This window comes from Xenopus tropicalis, chromosome 2 (genome assembly GCF_000004195.4).
Source record: "Xenopus tropicalis strain Nigerian chromosome 2, UCB_Xtro_10.0, whole genome shotgun sequence".
Classification (NCBI taxonomy): domain Eukaryota; kingdom Metazoa; phylum Chordata; class Amphibia; order Anura; family Pipidae; genus Xenopus; species Xenopus tropicalis.
This window is the reverse complement of record NC_030678.2, coordinates 60,442,926-60,459,483: the sequence shown is the minus strand read 5'-3', so window position 1 is coordinate 60,459,483 and position 16,558 is coordinate 60,442,926. Positions and strand designations below refer to the sequence as shown.

General features: G+C 40.4%; 1 protein-coding gene across 2 annotated transcripts in view; it reads right to left on the bottom strand.

Moving 5' to 3' along the window:
• cttnbp2nl (CTTNBP2 N-terminal like) overlaps window positions 1-13,012 on the bottom strand; it is a 62,996-nt gene extending 49,984 nt beyond the window's left edge. For both annotated transcript variants that reach the window (XM_004910727.4, XM_002932128.5), the window contains exon 1: window positions 12,547-13,012. The gene's annotated coding sequence lies outside the window, so the exon portion shown is untranslated. The remainder of the gene's footprint in view (window positions 1-12,546) is intronic.
• Window positions 13,013-16,558: the final 3,546 nt, after the last annotated feature.

Below are 16,558 nucleotides of genomic sequence, written 5' to 3'. Positions count from 1 at the left end.
CCCAGAGAATGAACACACATAAAATGAATCTAGTAGGTCAGCAATGTGGGACTTAATCCCAGTGGCACCAGTTTTTCTATGTATTTAAGGTTAAATATTTTCTCAGTGCCCAATGGCAAAGCATGTAATACAAATAAAATACTACAGCATTTTAGGGGTCCAACATATACCTTTAAAACCAAACCCCTATAAATTTATATGAACAAAATATGTTTAATAAATTCATTCTACTAGGCAGCCAATATTTGAATACATACATACATCATTTTTGAAATGGTTCCTATTTAAAAAGAAACTTTACCTTTAAAGAGGATGCCCCACCATTTGGTAAGATTTTGCAAAAGAAGCAGTTTCCTAAATACATTAATGTATTAAACATGGATCATTTACATTTTTTTAAATAATTAAAGTCCCTGGTTACCACAATGTGCCATTTATCTCCCCCCTTTATTCTTTGTCTTCCTTCTCCTTCACCATGTAAATGCAAAGGGCACAGAAAAATAGCTGCTGCACACTGGCTTCTGCATTCCTAGAAAGCTTCTTCTCTGTCAGGCATGCACAGAAGGCTCTCCTCTTTGACTACCCTGTAGTCAAAGAGATGAGGAGAGTGGAACAGGAAGAGGGGGCGGGGCTTCACACTATCAGGAAGAGAAAAGGAGCTGGAGATTTCAACTTTTAAATCCGAAACTTTTAAATCCGGCCCCCCAAGGTAATTTACCCGGTCCCGCTGCATTCTCACCCTTAAGTAGTGAAGATCTATGCCTCTGAAGATGGCCCCAGTAGTTTCCTAACATCTTTTCTGCTGTTTTATTGTACATGCTCTGTGCTGCTTTCAGTTACCTGAGTTTAGGGGTCAACACAAAATACTGTACATAGTACAGGTATAGGATCCCTTATCCGGAAATCCATTATCCAGAAAGCTCCGAATTACGGAAAGCCTGTCTCCCATAGACTCCATTTTAATCAAATAATTCAGAATTTTGAAACGGATTTCCTTTTTCTCTGTAGAAATAAAACAGTACCTTGTGATTAATCCCAACTAAAATATAAGTAATCCTTATTGGATGCAAAACAATCCTACTGGGTTTAATTAATGTTTTATTGATTTTTTTAGTAGACTTAAGGTATGGAAATCCAAATTACGGAAAGACCCCTTATGTGGAATACCCTTGGTCCCGAGCATTCTGGATAATGGATCCTATACCTGTAATTCATTTAGATGCTCATTGAATGGCAGCTCAGGAACCATTGCAGCTTCTGTGACAGGCAAACCTTATTTTCTGCTTGAAAAAGCTGCAGAGATCACACTGAACATATGACTGTCAATTACACTCTTAAAGGGGTTTGTCACCTTTGAATTAACTTTTAGTATGATGTAGAGGGTGATATTCTGAAACAATTTGCAACAGGCCTGCATATTTTTTTAGTATTTGTGTTTTTTTAATAATTTCGTTTTTTTTCAGCAGCTCTTCACTTCATTTTAGCAGCTTTGGTTGCTAGGGCAGTGGCTTGAAAGTGATACTAAAATATGGATAGGAGAGAGCCCAAATAGAAAGATAAAAATGACAATAACAACAAAATTGTACCCTCACAGAGCAATAGTTCATGGCCTGCTGTACCAGTGCCGTCCCCCACCCCCCATTCTATAAAATACTAAATGTTAACTTGAACAATCCCTTTAACAAAATCCAATATGGTAAGCTGCTGTACATACTTTGTAGGCCTGGACCATTACTGTTATAAATATGCTGAACTTTTAGGTTGTTGCTGTAAGTTCACTATATAAAATACTGCATTTCTAGCCATATTCACTTTTAGGGTTTCATTCCCCTTTAAGAGGGAAATTATGTGATGACAGTATCTCTTTCAAATACTTGTATAGGACATTTAGCTACTTTATTAATGATTATTGACAGAATATGGAATTTAGGGTTTGATGATAACATTTTCATTACAAGCAACTGACTGTTTTCTGGGTTTTATTTACCTATGGTAGAATGGTTTCTCATTGAGTAAGAAAAAAATCTGCCTTTAGGAATATTTTTCATATCAATTTAACCATGCTTATGCAGTAAATTTCATCTAAAAATAACTTAGATTTAGGTAAATGGGTTCAAAAAGAACTGTCCCTGGCATGTCACTTCTACAGAATGATAAAATAAGGAATCCAGGGATGAAAAGACTCCCCCTGATGAGAGACTGCATGAAGGATTTGTATACATAATGGAAAAATCTAGACTTTTGGTCATTGAGGAATTCAAGAAAAATAAACATTCAGAAAGCCATTCAGATCAATATTTAGCATGAAGACATATGGTTACAATCAAATGTCCAAAACTGTCCACAAATTCACTAGAACTGGAAACATACACCATGACTATGGAGAAGGGATTTATGGACATTCCACTAGGTATCCAGGAAAGTTATGGATTTGTGGTAAAGAAGCAGTTAAACAAGCAATCCTATTATTTCACAGAAGATAAGGCATGCTTATCCGTCTTAGTGATTGTCCTAAATGGTTTATGACCTTTGACCTTATTTAAACTTTTAGGCACTTCCAGGACTGGGGACAGACTTGTCAACCGCATGAATTTTATATAGTATATCATAAACAAGCTTTGCCCTTTAATGTCAGAATGATAATCCCTGTTAGCCATGGCAGACAAATTTATGGACATGTTGCAAACTGTGCAGAAGATTCTCAGCAGGAGCTCCAGTAACTGTAACAGAATATACAGGTATATAGCCTGTTCTAAGTGACACATTGTTGCTTAGAAAAGGTGATATACAGTAGTATGATTCTAGCAAGAGTTTAGTTTCATTGCACAATAAATTGATTATAATACACAAATAACCATTGCTGCCAATATTTTAGAGGTTAACACCATGATGTTTACATATAGGGTTGACACCTGCATGGTATTTTACTGGCCTAGCAGGGGCTGGTTTTACAAATTTACCGGCAATGTACTTGTCAATACCTTGTCAATCTGTCCCCCAGCAAGCATCCAATCTGCCCCTTTTTGCTCTTATACTTACCTAATTTTTTATTGTTTAATTCATTGCCAGTCTGGCTCTGTGGTGCCTTTGACATGACAACTCTGCCCTGCCAATATATAGATTTTATAAAAAGGTGGCAAGCCTACTACATACCAAATCTACCCAAGACTCTCCTATTTTTGGGTAAACCCTGCCCCCTATATTCCTATATACAGTGCCGAAAATGGCTATAGTCATGGACTATAGTGTTGGAACTCCTTAATCACTTCTAAAGTTGGCCATACATGCACCAACATTATTGTACGAAATTTTCGTACGATATTCGGTGCATGTATGTCAGATCGACGAGACGACCGGTATCACAAAAGCTTTGGATATCGGTCATTCGACCATCGGGAGGGACAAAAAGCACCAAATCCATGTTTAGGGATGATTCATCAGGTAGAGGTAGAATCCCTATTGTTTCTACCTCCATATCTGATGATTTAGCCCTGAATGTCAGTGAAGGGTGGGATTAATCTTTCCTGCAATGGTCGCAGAAAAGATGGTAATTGTAAGGTTTATGTTTACCTTAATATCCTTATATTTTACAACAGGGTGGACAATATTCCATATTAAATACAAAAACAATTATGTTAAAAAGTACCTCCTGTGATTTATTAATATAACAGAAGCCACTGAATAACCTACAAAAGCAAAAGGCCCCAGGACAAGTATTATTTTGTTAAAAATGTAAATGATGTCTCTAAACAGTCCCTTGGAGATTTACCTTCTGTCGTTAAAGCCTTATATGACAACTGTGATCTCTGCTGTCCTCTCAGAGAGGACTGTGGTGTTTAAAAAGTACTTCCCTACTGTTGCCACCATTCCATTTGGATAAATGGGCAATATTGACTTTAATATTTCCAGGCAACAGCCACTTAACGTAATTACTGTGTGTCGTATTACAGTCTCATCAATAACACTACCCAAGCATTTGAGTAATTTTATCACTCTGGGGTGGGAAAATTCAACAGTATTTTGCAGTGCTACTGGACTTTGGCTGGGAGGTCCAAATTTAAAATGACCATGCACAGTGAGTGGATGGTGTGTCAACAGGTGAGACCTTTCTGCTCAACTTATCTAAAAGCTAGTGGAAAAAAAACATGCCCCACTTCTCTGACAGCCACATGTATTTATGTCATGCATGTCCTTGAGCCACTTTTACATTTAAAACAATGTATAAAAATGTACAGAACATTGCATTGCTGGATTAATTTTTTTCATTAAATGGCATCCAGAAATATGTATAGTTGCCAAAATTACGTAAAAAAGCATATCACATAGCATACAATTATAGGATATTATGGCACCTTTTTAAACAGCAATGTTCATTCTTTCATAAATTCTTTAAATGCCAGTTTTAGGATGGTGACATGCATGGTGACGCAAATCAGGCCACAGAGTTTAGGAATATTTGATTAAACTAGTAGGCAACTGGTCCATTTATCATTGGTTCATCCTCTAACCAAAACAGGACCACATTAAATAGTTTATAGCGGTAAGTCTACTTCTGGGGCTTAATGGATCAAAACATTCTAGAATTGTAATCTATGTATGTGGCCAAGGAGGGAACTATCCTATTCTTCTGTACTCACATTCACAGATAGTGGAAAGGTGAAATACTGAACAGTTAACAATTGTTAGAAATTAAAAAAATAAATAAAACCAGGCGAGTACTAATGGAGAAGAAAACTGCAACTGCTTCGTATGTGTCACTGTGATGTATAGGAATATTTGAAACCATCAGTAAGCAGGCCGCTAAAAATAGCTGTGACTCAGAATACACTGTTCCCGTTGATACAGCTTCATGTCGCCTGTCTATAACAGGTTCATCATGGCTTTCACAGCAATAATAGCACCAGGTGTCCACATCTCATGATACTGACAGATTCTGCACCCCCCTTTATAAATATTTAGAAGGCAGAGACACAGGTGACAGCAATTTTTTTGGTGTAGATGAAATCATCCTTGTTTACAGAGAAACATCTGTACATCTATATGCACAGAGCACGATAAAGTGTATATATATATATATATAAGTGTACATATGTCTATACATATACTAACTCACATTAATGAATCTACATAATTGTATTCATTCTTTAAAAATTTACTTAATTTGGGCTGTGATTTATTTTTACAGTTTTCTCATGCTTGGACATCAAGAGGCTAATATAGTAACACAGCTGCTAAATTGCACCAGAACCATTAGCAACCAATCAACAATTAATTCTCATCCACTTACAAGTAAGCTAATGAAAGTAAAGCTCTTATTGGTTATTACAGGCAACTGCAGTAGTGCACTTTAGCACCCGCACACAATCTTTTAGTAGTCACTTTGCTTATGATTAAGGCACTCTTGAGTTTAGCTGTGACTTTTAGTTTATGCATATTTTCTAGTAATTTATTATGTGTGTATTCATGCAGACCTTTGGCAGACCTTCTTTGTTTATATCACATTTTCTGTGGCTTAACTGAGAAAGTTTAATGCCCATGTGTGCGGTATGTGTATTTACTTCTGTCTTTATAAAGCTCCTCTTTCAGACTTCAGATTTTCATTTGTGCAGAAACTTAAAATAAAGAAACTGAATATATCATTAGTAAAACTAGCCAATTTGAAGTTTCAAATCACTGCATTCAGAGGTCACACAGGGCCCAAAACAATACTTGAACTACAACTTTGAATTCCATGCCACTCTTTGAAGAATGTAGTCCAAGAATAGCAAGAGCATTATGGGTTGGAGTACCTGTCACATTTTAGTTGGGTTACATATTTTATTTGACACAAGTTATAGTAAATTGTATTCCTAAATTTAACAACCACATTTTGGTAGGAGTTTTATTTTGCTACTACCTTGCAGACTCCAGTTTGGTGATCACTTGCCTTATATGGTTAGCCATTTTACTTGGGAGTTTTTGGTACTGTTAATAAATACGTGATGTAACTACTGTAACTTTGCATGTCACCGAATAATTGTAATTGCAGTTAGCAACTTGTGGAGGACTATAAGGCAATCCAGTCATAAATTTAGTTAGGGGCACATTATACTTCATAATAGATAAGTTTTGTAATAGATAATGCATTTAAATATTTATATAATAATACCCCCCTTCACATAAAAAACAAATATTACATATTTTAGACAGATTCAATATGCAGAGAATATTAACTGTTAAGCTCATTTATAGACTCTGGGCAAATAACCATAGCAACTAGTCAGTAAGAACCTTTTTTATTTCACCTGCAGGTAGCATAATAAAAGCAACAATGTGATTAGGTCACATTAATTACTGCCCATATTTAAATGTACCCAGTGTTTAAATATAAGCCTCCTTTACGATCCATATGGAATGCAGTATTTATAGAGAAGTGATTGCTGCAATGATTATAGCTAATTGGCTATTCTAGCTGCTGTTGTTGCTCTTATGTGAGTAAACATCTGAGATCATTATGGGATCTGTCATCATTTTATACATGTCATTCCTGAAAGATTATGACTTGTAGCTAATGGTGCTGAGTGATTTAAAAGCACAAGCAAGGCCTAACTGGCTCTTCTAGCTGCATGGATATTTTCCATTGTATTATTATTTATTTTAGAATAAATACATATTATCTTTTTTTTCACAGCACTGACAAATATACACAATCAACCCCTTTCTCTTATACAGCTATATTCAATTTTATTAGGAGCCAATCTATGTCACTGTGCTTTTCTGGAGTATAAGAGGAAACTGGAGTACCTGGACAAAACCCAGACTCTGAAAAAATGTAAATAAAACTGTGTAGATAATGCCCTAGCTGGAATTGAACCTAGGACCCCAGTGCTGAAAGACAGTCAACTTAGTTTGATTTTACTGAAATAATGTCACTATACCTGGGTTTTTTTCTCCTTCACTCTTACTAATTTTTAGCAGATTCTCTACATTACCATACAAAAAATAGAATGGAATTATTCAAAATAATGGCAAATAAAATGTAATTGTGACACTGTGCATTTAGCAGATTAATTTGTGACACCTTCTGCTATTGGTGGATGCGCCTATAAGACTGCATTTGGCAACAGATTTGTGACATTTTCTGCATTTGGTGGATGGATTTGTGACATCTTCCTTATTTCTTACTTGTAGTAAGATAACCATTTAATATATTTTCTTTGCAGCCTCTTTTTATTGTAAAATGCAAGCAATGTTAAACCCCTCTAGCAAAAGTTGCCTGTCATATTAAATGGTAGCTAATGATCAGTCCCCAGGTCAGTATTGGGATCCAATGAGTTAATGTGCTCTGCAAATAAAATTTCTCCCCATTCAGACCAGTCACACAGCCTTGTGCCCAATAAAGGAAACAATTAGTTAGTATCCAATAAGTTTAAAAAAAAATGGAATGTTGAACTAGTAGTAAGTGATAAATTTAGTTGCCAGTGCTCATAAAATACCCACTAACTGTTCTTTGCTGGAGGGTCTGTTACATGAAAAGTGCTGTTTGTTCTGGCTCATAGTGGAACAAGATGCTTACCTCAATATGAAATAAAAGGCATAAAGTTTGCCCACATGCAGTACATCATGGTAACCAACAAAATGCTTGCATTTTTTTGCATCTGTTTTCATAAAACCTCCTTTGTTTTGTGTTAACAAACACCAGACCTGCCATTTATTTTTCATTCCTATATGCGTTTCTGTGATCACTCAGGGCCCCTATGCCTTGTGTTGTTGCTCTCCCATTGCTCTATTTTTTTTTAGCTTCTACACAAACCCTCTCCTTCACATTTCAACATTTGGTCAGCCACCCCACCACCTTGGTCACAAGGTTGTATTGTATATATATATACAAACACTACCACAACAATTACTGGTAAGGTACTATTATGTGTATTGTGGGCACACCACATTATTTAGCTGCTCATGGCACTGTAGCCATTGAGGTGCCACAGGATTTATTTTTAAAGCAATAGGAAGACAGCGTGGGCGCCACACAAGTTTGATACCTGAACAGATAGAGATAAGCCATGCTAACTAGGCCAATGTCCATTTGAAGCACTGAGCAGCTAAATTAAAAAAGGGGAAGCACAAGTGCACATAATCCTTCGAGAAAGCAGCCTAAATCTCTTTCTAATGTGACCATGCTAGACCACCACATCCTGCCAGCCATGCAGTTTGAAAATGAGTTACATAATGCCTCAGCATCAATCAATCAGAAAAGATTTGATTCTGAACTATGCTGTTTCTGAACAGATTGGAAATCTGCATTTTACTTAACTCATTAATTCTATTTTGTAGCCGATAATCTTTTGGTCTTTGACAATATCAGCACAAACCATGCAATTATAAGAAAGGAATAAGAGTAGTAAATGCCCATTCACTGGCTATGCTTTCGTGGCATGCTGACCACGAACCTACAACTAGCCATACATGTGAATTGCCTCATTGTATTGTTCAGAACTGCAGGAAGTGTAGAGGATCTGCTGTTCCTCTTTACTTCCTCATCTGTGGATGCACAATGCACTCACCAACGCTGTGCAGTGAAACCACAGTTGTAACCTGGGCATGTATGAACACCCTAAAAATTCAAAAATCTAAAACTGTAAAATACAACAAATTTATTCCGAAATGTTTATTTTGTGGTTAGACAGTTCCAAAAATCTGAGGCATAATTTTAGTGTTTTCTCGGTGCATGTGACAATCAAAAGCCACTTGTTCTGGGCTTCACTACAGGAAGATAGGCGAAGAGAATGTTAATAAATAGTTTACTTTTGCATACAATATCCATGAATTACTACATGTACATCTACTGTAAATTTTAGAGGTTCCCAACAAATTCTCTCTGTATCACACATGCCAGTTCTACACAAATACTTGAGAGTCAACAAGACAGCATAAAAGTGGTTGTACAATGGCTCAAGGTCTAGAAGAGATTATTCAGGGTATTTTTATAAGCACAACAAAATGTTCAAAGCTGACCACCTAATAGTGAAGGTGTAAGGCTAATGACACAAGGACTTTTTTTGACTACCATAGTCCTTTCATGGAGAAACACCTTGTCTATGGCAGGCTCTAGTGCTGCCACTTCAGTACCAGTGTCTATTATAAGCAACATGTTTGCCATTCAAGTGGCTGCGGCCAGCAATGGCTGTTTAATCACTGTGTGGAATACATTTCCCATAAACAAAACATGTATTAAATGTGTCAATATAACTTTATCCTTTTTTTTAGTGCCCCTCTGGTTCCCCATTACGGACCCATGCTGCAGCTCCAGTACCCAGGGACACCTGCCTTTGTAATTTCATTTTGTGCATATTAAGCTTTCTTTAATTCAATTTTGCACTCAACTTCTGCCCATTATTTCTCAGCAGACAATGTTGCGCTTGCAGGATCGGCCAAATTCTTGATAGGATGAGGATAAATAGTTACATAGGGTTGAAAAGAGAGTCCATCAAGTTCAACCCTTCTAAGTACACCCAGCACACACTAGCCTATCTATACACTCACATACATAAACTATATATGCAAACATCAATGCTAACTGTACATATTAGTATCACAATAGCCTTGGATACTATGCTTGTTCAAGAACTCATTCAGGCCCCTCTTAAAAGCATTAACAGAATCTGCCATCACAACATCACTAGGAAGGGCATTCCACAACCTCACTGCCCTCACCGTGAAAAACCACCTACGCTGCATCAAATGGAAGCTCCGTTCCTCTAATCTAAATGGGTGACCTCTGGTGCCCCTTTTTTCCAGAGGAAACAACCCCAACCTTAACAGTCTAACCTCACAGTTTAAATCTTCCATCCCCATTACCAGTTTAGTTGCACATCTCTGCACTCTCTTTTTAAGAACTTGAGCCCAAAACTGCACTGCATACTCAAGGTGAGGCCTTACCAGGGACCTATAAAGAGGCAAAATTATGTTTTCATCCCTTGAGTCAATGCTCTTTTGGAGCTCTGCTGGAATTAAGGATACCCCCAACAAACTGCCATTTAGTAGATAGCTTGCGTTTATATTATTTCTATTGCATAACTTTGCACTTGTCCACACTGAACCTCATTACATGTATAAATATAAACAATGCCTCAGCCTATCAGGGCTTTCCAATGCACTCCAAGTGCAGTGTCAATTGCTATGGCATCATGGACAGAAGCTGTGTCAGTGACCAATACATGTCTCTAATGGGTTGCGCAGTGAGGAAGAAGGGTACAGGGGTTTGTGGGAGGCAGCTGGATAGTTTATTAAAAGGATAAATGAACACTTCTAGTAAATGTGGAAAAGTGTCAATATCCCTTTAACAGTTAAATTTAGTTTAACATATGTCCAAAGCTGTTTGAAACCTCACATATATGAATGAAAAGGCAAAACTTTTGTTTTTCACAAGACTTGAAAATCAGATCTGACTTCATACACATAAACAGAAATCACAGCCACTGACTTCTATTAAAGTTCATTGCAATTTCTGGGTGTGAGATTACATAAAAAAAGGTTTAGTATGCACATAAAATATGCAAATGCACACTCTGAAATCACATCTGACACATGAGGGCTGATTCACTAAAGTGCGATAAAACGTGCGCTATTTATAGCGTGCGTTAAAAATTTTATCACGTCTAAATTTTCGCGACTTATCGCACGATTCACTATAAGCATACTTGCGCTAATTTACGCGCGATATTGCATGCGTTATTTAACTCGCAAAGACTAATTTCGTTCGGTATTTGACGGTACATGCGCTAATTAACACCCGCGTATAGTCGCCACAAATAGATAGTAGCCGCATATGAATTGTCGCCACATATAAATGGTAGCATATAATTAGTAGCTGCTTATAAATAGTAACTGCTCTGTTCCGCTTATCTTTAGCGAAAAATTTGCAATGTCGTGCGGGCAAAAAAATTGTTGCCCGCGACTATTTATATGCGGCTACAATTGATGAAATGTTTCGCCAGGCATGGATTCGTGGCGAATTTTTGGACGTGCGGCGAATTTTTCCACGGGGAATTTTTTCATGCGTTTCGCAAAACAATCCGCCAATGGCAAAACGCATGAAAAAATTTGCCGCGAAAAAAATTGTCGCACGTCCAAAAATTCGCCTGGCGAAACATTTCATCAATTGTAGCCGCATATAAATAGTCGCGTGAAGAAACGCACGCCATGTTAGCCATACATGCCAATACTTTCGTAAAATTACTGTATTAAAAATGACCATTTCCCTGCAAACTGGAGGCTGCGTCACTCTAGGGCCAACACATACTTGAATAAATAGCATTGCAAAGTCCATATTTTATTGCCAAAAGCTCATTTACTGTACTTTTCTATAATTATCGCCTGCCTCCAGTAGGTGTTATTTTTCGCATAGCCTAATGCGATATTTAGCGCGCCTAAGTGATTGTGAATCATGCGTTTGTATTCTTTTCAGCGCGCTATTTAACGCATGCGGTTGCGCAAAAAATAACGCATGCGATACGCGACTTAACGCACATGGTAATACTGTAGTAAATCGCGCGCTAATTTTCGCGTCTATTTTAACGCAAAAAAAGTGCGATAAAATTTATCGCACTTTAGTGAATCAGCCCTGTGGTGTTGCAGTGGGTAATACTGCATATTTGCCCTGCTGGGGTCCAGGATTCGATTTCAAGGCTTTTTGTTCATCCCATGTCTATGTGGGATTTCTCTCAGTTTAAATACATAAAGGTAGTCTAATTGGCTCCTCATGCAACTGACATTAACCTGCTTGTATAATTTTGGAGCGTAACAGGAAATCTGATTACCCAAAGAAACTCACTCAGACATGGGGAGAGCATGCAAACTTGAGCTAGTGCCCAGGCAGATACATTTTCTGATATTTACATTAAGACAGAAAAATGTATTATAGAGGGTGCTATACTTTAAAGTCATTGTAATTTACTCCAAACTTCTGAAAAGTCATTAAACAGTGGAAATATTTGGTAAAATAAAATAATAATAATTCTGAACGAACGCATTAGAATAATATGTAATCCAGTAATTTTTACAAACACATCTGAGTATTAAAGCAGTTTGCAGCCCTATATTGTATGCAGTATGATTTCAATGAGCCTGCTGGGAACTGTAGTCCAAGTTGGAGGGCCAGGTTGGCTAGTTGTTACAGGCACCTAACATGACAATATAGAACAGCAATCTCTGCTTTAAAGCACCAGCGGTCCAATCAGAAAAATAAGAATTAAACCAACTTGCATTTTTGTAACAATACATCTTTGTTTTGGTTTTAAATTCATCTACCCAGTCAGGCTCACAAGCAGCACAAAGACAAAGTAGCAGCAGCAGTTCCAATGCAGAGTGTAAGGATGTGCAGTGTCTGAGCACCACCATCCAGCAGCACGGTATTGAAGCACAGCTGTACAGAGCAGCCTTGAGAGGCCCCCTTGGAACAAAAACGCTGCCTGATGCCTTCCAACCAGTTAGTACTCCACGGGCCCACCCAAACCCCACTCAAAAGCGTCCCGACACTCGTGGAAATAAGATTTTGTCACTTACACTTCTCCTCCTTTGTTGCAGAACAGGACACAATCAGGCAGACTGCAAGGAAGGTTTCCTCCCAACTCTATTCATTGAGGACAGCCCTCTCCTTTTCAGAGCACCATGTAAACAGGCAGCGGATTGGTTCTCCTGGTCACCCTTAGGGATTGGGCTGCTGATGGGATAGGCTGCGTTCATTGCACTCAGCCAAGCCTTGCTCGGTACAGTCTCTGCCAGACTGTGGGCTGGAAAGAGGCTACTGGCAGGGGAGAGGAACAGTGTGACTAAAACTAATGTGTCCTCCCTGCGGCAGCTAGTTCCTAATGTATAAAGGAACTGTATACCTTTTAAGTCGATGAACTAGTTGGAAGAAAAATAGCGAATGTTTACGCTATACCGCAGATAGTATTATGGTTAATAGTGTGAATGAAGCCCAAATAGGGCTGAAATGAAGTTAGGCTGGGACCCCTTCCCCCTTTAGCCATATGGTCATTCAGGCAGGGCCTGCTCCCTCCCCCGGCCAGCTCCAGGTAGAACAATAGAAGGATGAGCAGTGGAGGGAAAGAGAGGGGTGGGCTAGGGGAGGGGACTTAGGCAGAGCAAGGTATGTAATGGGATGTATGTTTGTTAAGGCCACATTCTTACTTGTTTCTTGTTTCAGGATCGGTGCCCGTGGAGGATTTGGCAGAGTCTGGATCAGCAGCAGGCATCAGTCAGCAGAAGTGATTTTCGCTTGAATAATGCAGACCTCCCAACTGTCCCGTTTTACGCGGGACAGTCCCGATTTTGCCACCCTGTCCCACTGTCCCGGATAGGCGCGGATCTGTCCCGCTTTTTAAAGGTCTCCGCTCCCGTGACGTCACACGCATGTCTCCCCTTAGCGCCGCAGCTTCTGCACCGCTCACTTCAGTTTTAACAAAAAGCCATTCACAGTGCAGAAGCTGCGGCGCTAAGGGGAGACGTGCGTGTGACGTCACAAGGATGAGAAGAAGAGCCCTGGGGCGCAGCCGAGGAAGCTGGTGGTAGGAGCAGGGGGATGCTGGGGAGGACACTGGAGGAAGGTAAGGGGCAGCTGGAGGATGTTGGGGAGGATGTTGGGGGGGCTGAAGGATGTTGGGGGGAGCTGAAGGATATTGGGGAGGATGTTGGGGGGAGCTGGAGGATGTTGGGGGGGCTGAAGTATGTTGGGGAGGATGTTGGGGAGCTGAAGGATGTTGGGGGGAACTGAAGGATGTTGGGGGAAACTGAAGGATGTTGGGGAGGATGTTGGGGGAGCTGAAGGATGTTGGGGGGAAATGAAGGATGTTGGGGGGGCTGAAGGATGTTGGGGGGAGCTGAAGGATGTTGGGGAGGATGCTGGGGGGAGCTGGAGGATGTTGGGTGGATTCTGCAGTGGGGAGCAGCCCATAGTAGGGGGACACTGGGGGAGGACCAGCAATGTTTTAGGGGGTCCCTGCTCTAGCGCCAATGCAAAACATAACACCTGGCTACCAATGTCTGTCATGAGTCTGTCATTAAATACAGGTGCCACAGTGCATAATGAAATCCTTAGGGCCACAATATGTCATAAAATGATTGGGGCCACCGTGTCTGTCTTCTGGTGCACTTTGTATATGTTATGCTTTTCAGGTGTGGTTTTGTAAAATGGGCCTGTTTGGGGGGGGGGGCGTGGCCATAAAGTGGGCATGACCTAAAAAATTTTGCCGTGGCAGACATTTTTGTCCCTCCTTCTGATTTTCAAATGTTGGGAGGTATGATAATGGACGCCATTGGTGCAGGAGTGGAATTGCCCAGGAGGAAGATCCTTCGGCCAAAAAGGTTCCGGGATGGAGGGGAGCAGGGGGAGTTGTTGTTAGGAACCACGCGGAAGAGGAAGGTGAGGTATCTTTTGCAGGAGGAGAGGAACTCCAAACGTCCGGTGCTGGGGAAAAGGCCGGAAGAAGGCTGCCACTGTCACCAACGCAAACCACGAAAGGGTCGCAAGGGGTGGAGTTAGGGATGTGGGTAGCGATCAGACCACATCGGGAGAAGGCAATAGAAAAAGGATTGCAATACAAGAATGTATCATTACAAAAGAATAAATTGTTGATTTATATTAGTAGGTTGAAGACAGATCAAATGGGTAAAGGAAAATGGGTAAGTATACAGGGAACAGGGGAAGTATCATACCCAGTAAAGCTGTTAAGGGAATACATGGCGATGCGTCCGGAGGGGGGGCAGCTATTGTTGTTGCATAAAGATGGTTCCCCTCTTTCAGCCTTTCAGTTTAGGCAAGTTCTGAAGAAGGCGGTGATCGATAATGGTTGGGCCCCAAAGAAGTTTGGAACCCACTCTTTTAGAATCTGCGCAGCAACTGAAGCTGCAATGGGGGGTGGTAGAAGTGACAAGATAAAAGCATTGGGTAGATGGAAGTCGAGGGTATACAAGAAGTATATAAGGCCTGTAAATAACACAAGTGAGAAGTCTTAACCAAAGTTTTTTGTTTGTTTTTTGTCGCAGTAGGAGGTGCAACGGCTTGCAACATTTTGATATTGGGGCATTCTTTTATTTTCTGGGCATCTGAGCACACAGGGGTTGCATGTCAACAGATTGTTTTGCTGAAGGAACACATGAAGATCACTGAGGCATTGCGCCCACGTTGGTTTTTTGGAGACACAATAGTTTTTGTGTTTGGAAATAAGAGCCGCAGCTGTGGTCAGGGTGTACCTATATATAATTTTTATGGTTTCAATTAATAAAAGCCTGTGACCTCCACAGAATTTGCCACATTATGTCTCACTGTGGGGCCACTAGGTATAGTATGTGGCTGTGTTGGGAGATGCCAGTCACTATTTAGTGGGTCTCTGGGGGATTTACCTCTGCAAACTTGAAGTGCAAAGGCAACTTGTCCAGGCCTGTGGGAACCCTATGGGGTTGTGGCAGTGTGTGAACCTTATGTAATTTCATGGCTATAGAGGGTTAGGACAGTGTGGTGATTTGGGGGTAGTTTGTGGATTTGCTATGTAAGTTTGTAGCCAGTTTGTGGTTGGGGCTGTGTAAACCCATAGGCATGTGTATGCCCATGCTTTTTGGCAATGTGAAGGGCCCCAATGTAAGTTTCTGGCCAAGGGTGTGGTGCAGTATTTAGGGACAATAGGTAGGTGTATTGCCATAGGGAAGCATTGGGCTGTGTGAGCCCCCTTGGTATGTTTATGGGCGTGGGTTGAAATTGTGTGCTGGAACACTAGGTAGGTGGCAGTATTTAGGGCAGTATTTAGGGTAATAAATATATGTATGACCATATGGGAAGTTGGGCCCATGTGGGCACCCCAGATATCTTTATGGATGGTGGCAATGCAGGATTGAGCCAGTGTGCTGGGACCCTAGTATGTGTTTGACTGTAATAGTGCTAGGGCAAAACTGTGGGGCCTATAGTATGTATGACCATAGGGAAGGTTTGGGCAGTGTGAGATATTTTTATGGTCATAATGGGGTCATACACACTACCTAGGGGTCCTACACTGCCCCAACATCTCCCCCCCATGGACATGAGCCTGCATAGGGTCCTCATCTACTGCCCAACCCCCCCCACACTGTAATATACACAAATATATCTAGGGACCTCACACACTGCCCTAACCCCTCACAGCCTTTTACATACTTAAGGAAACTCCCAAACACTGCCCTAAGCCACCCCACAGCCATACACATACAGCTGAGCCTCACACACTGCCCCAACACCCACAGCAATACACATAGTTCCCCAACTCCCACTGGCCATAAATCTATATAGTGCCCCCCCCCATGGACATACACATACCAAGGAACACAACACACTAGCATGATCATGGCTCACTGTCCCAACTCCCTCTACTTCATACACATAACTAGAAGGGCTCCTACACACTACCCCAGCCCCCATGGCTATAAAATTACATAGGCCCACACTGCTGTAAACCCCCAACTGCACACGTATCTAGAGGCTACAAGTTCTCCCACAATCCCTCCTGGGGCATACACATTCCTATGGTCTCCTTACACACTGCTCGCT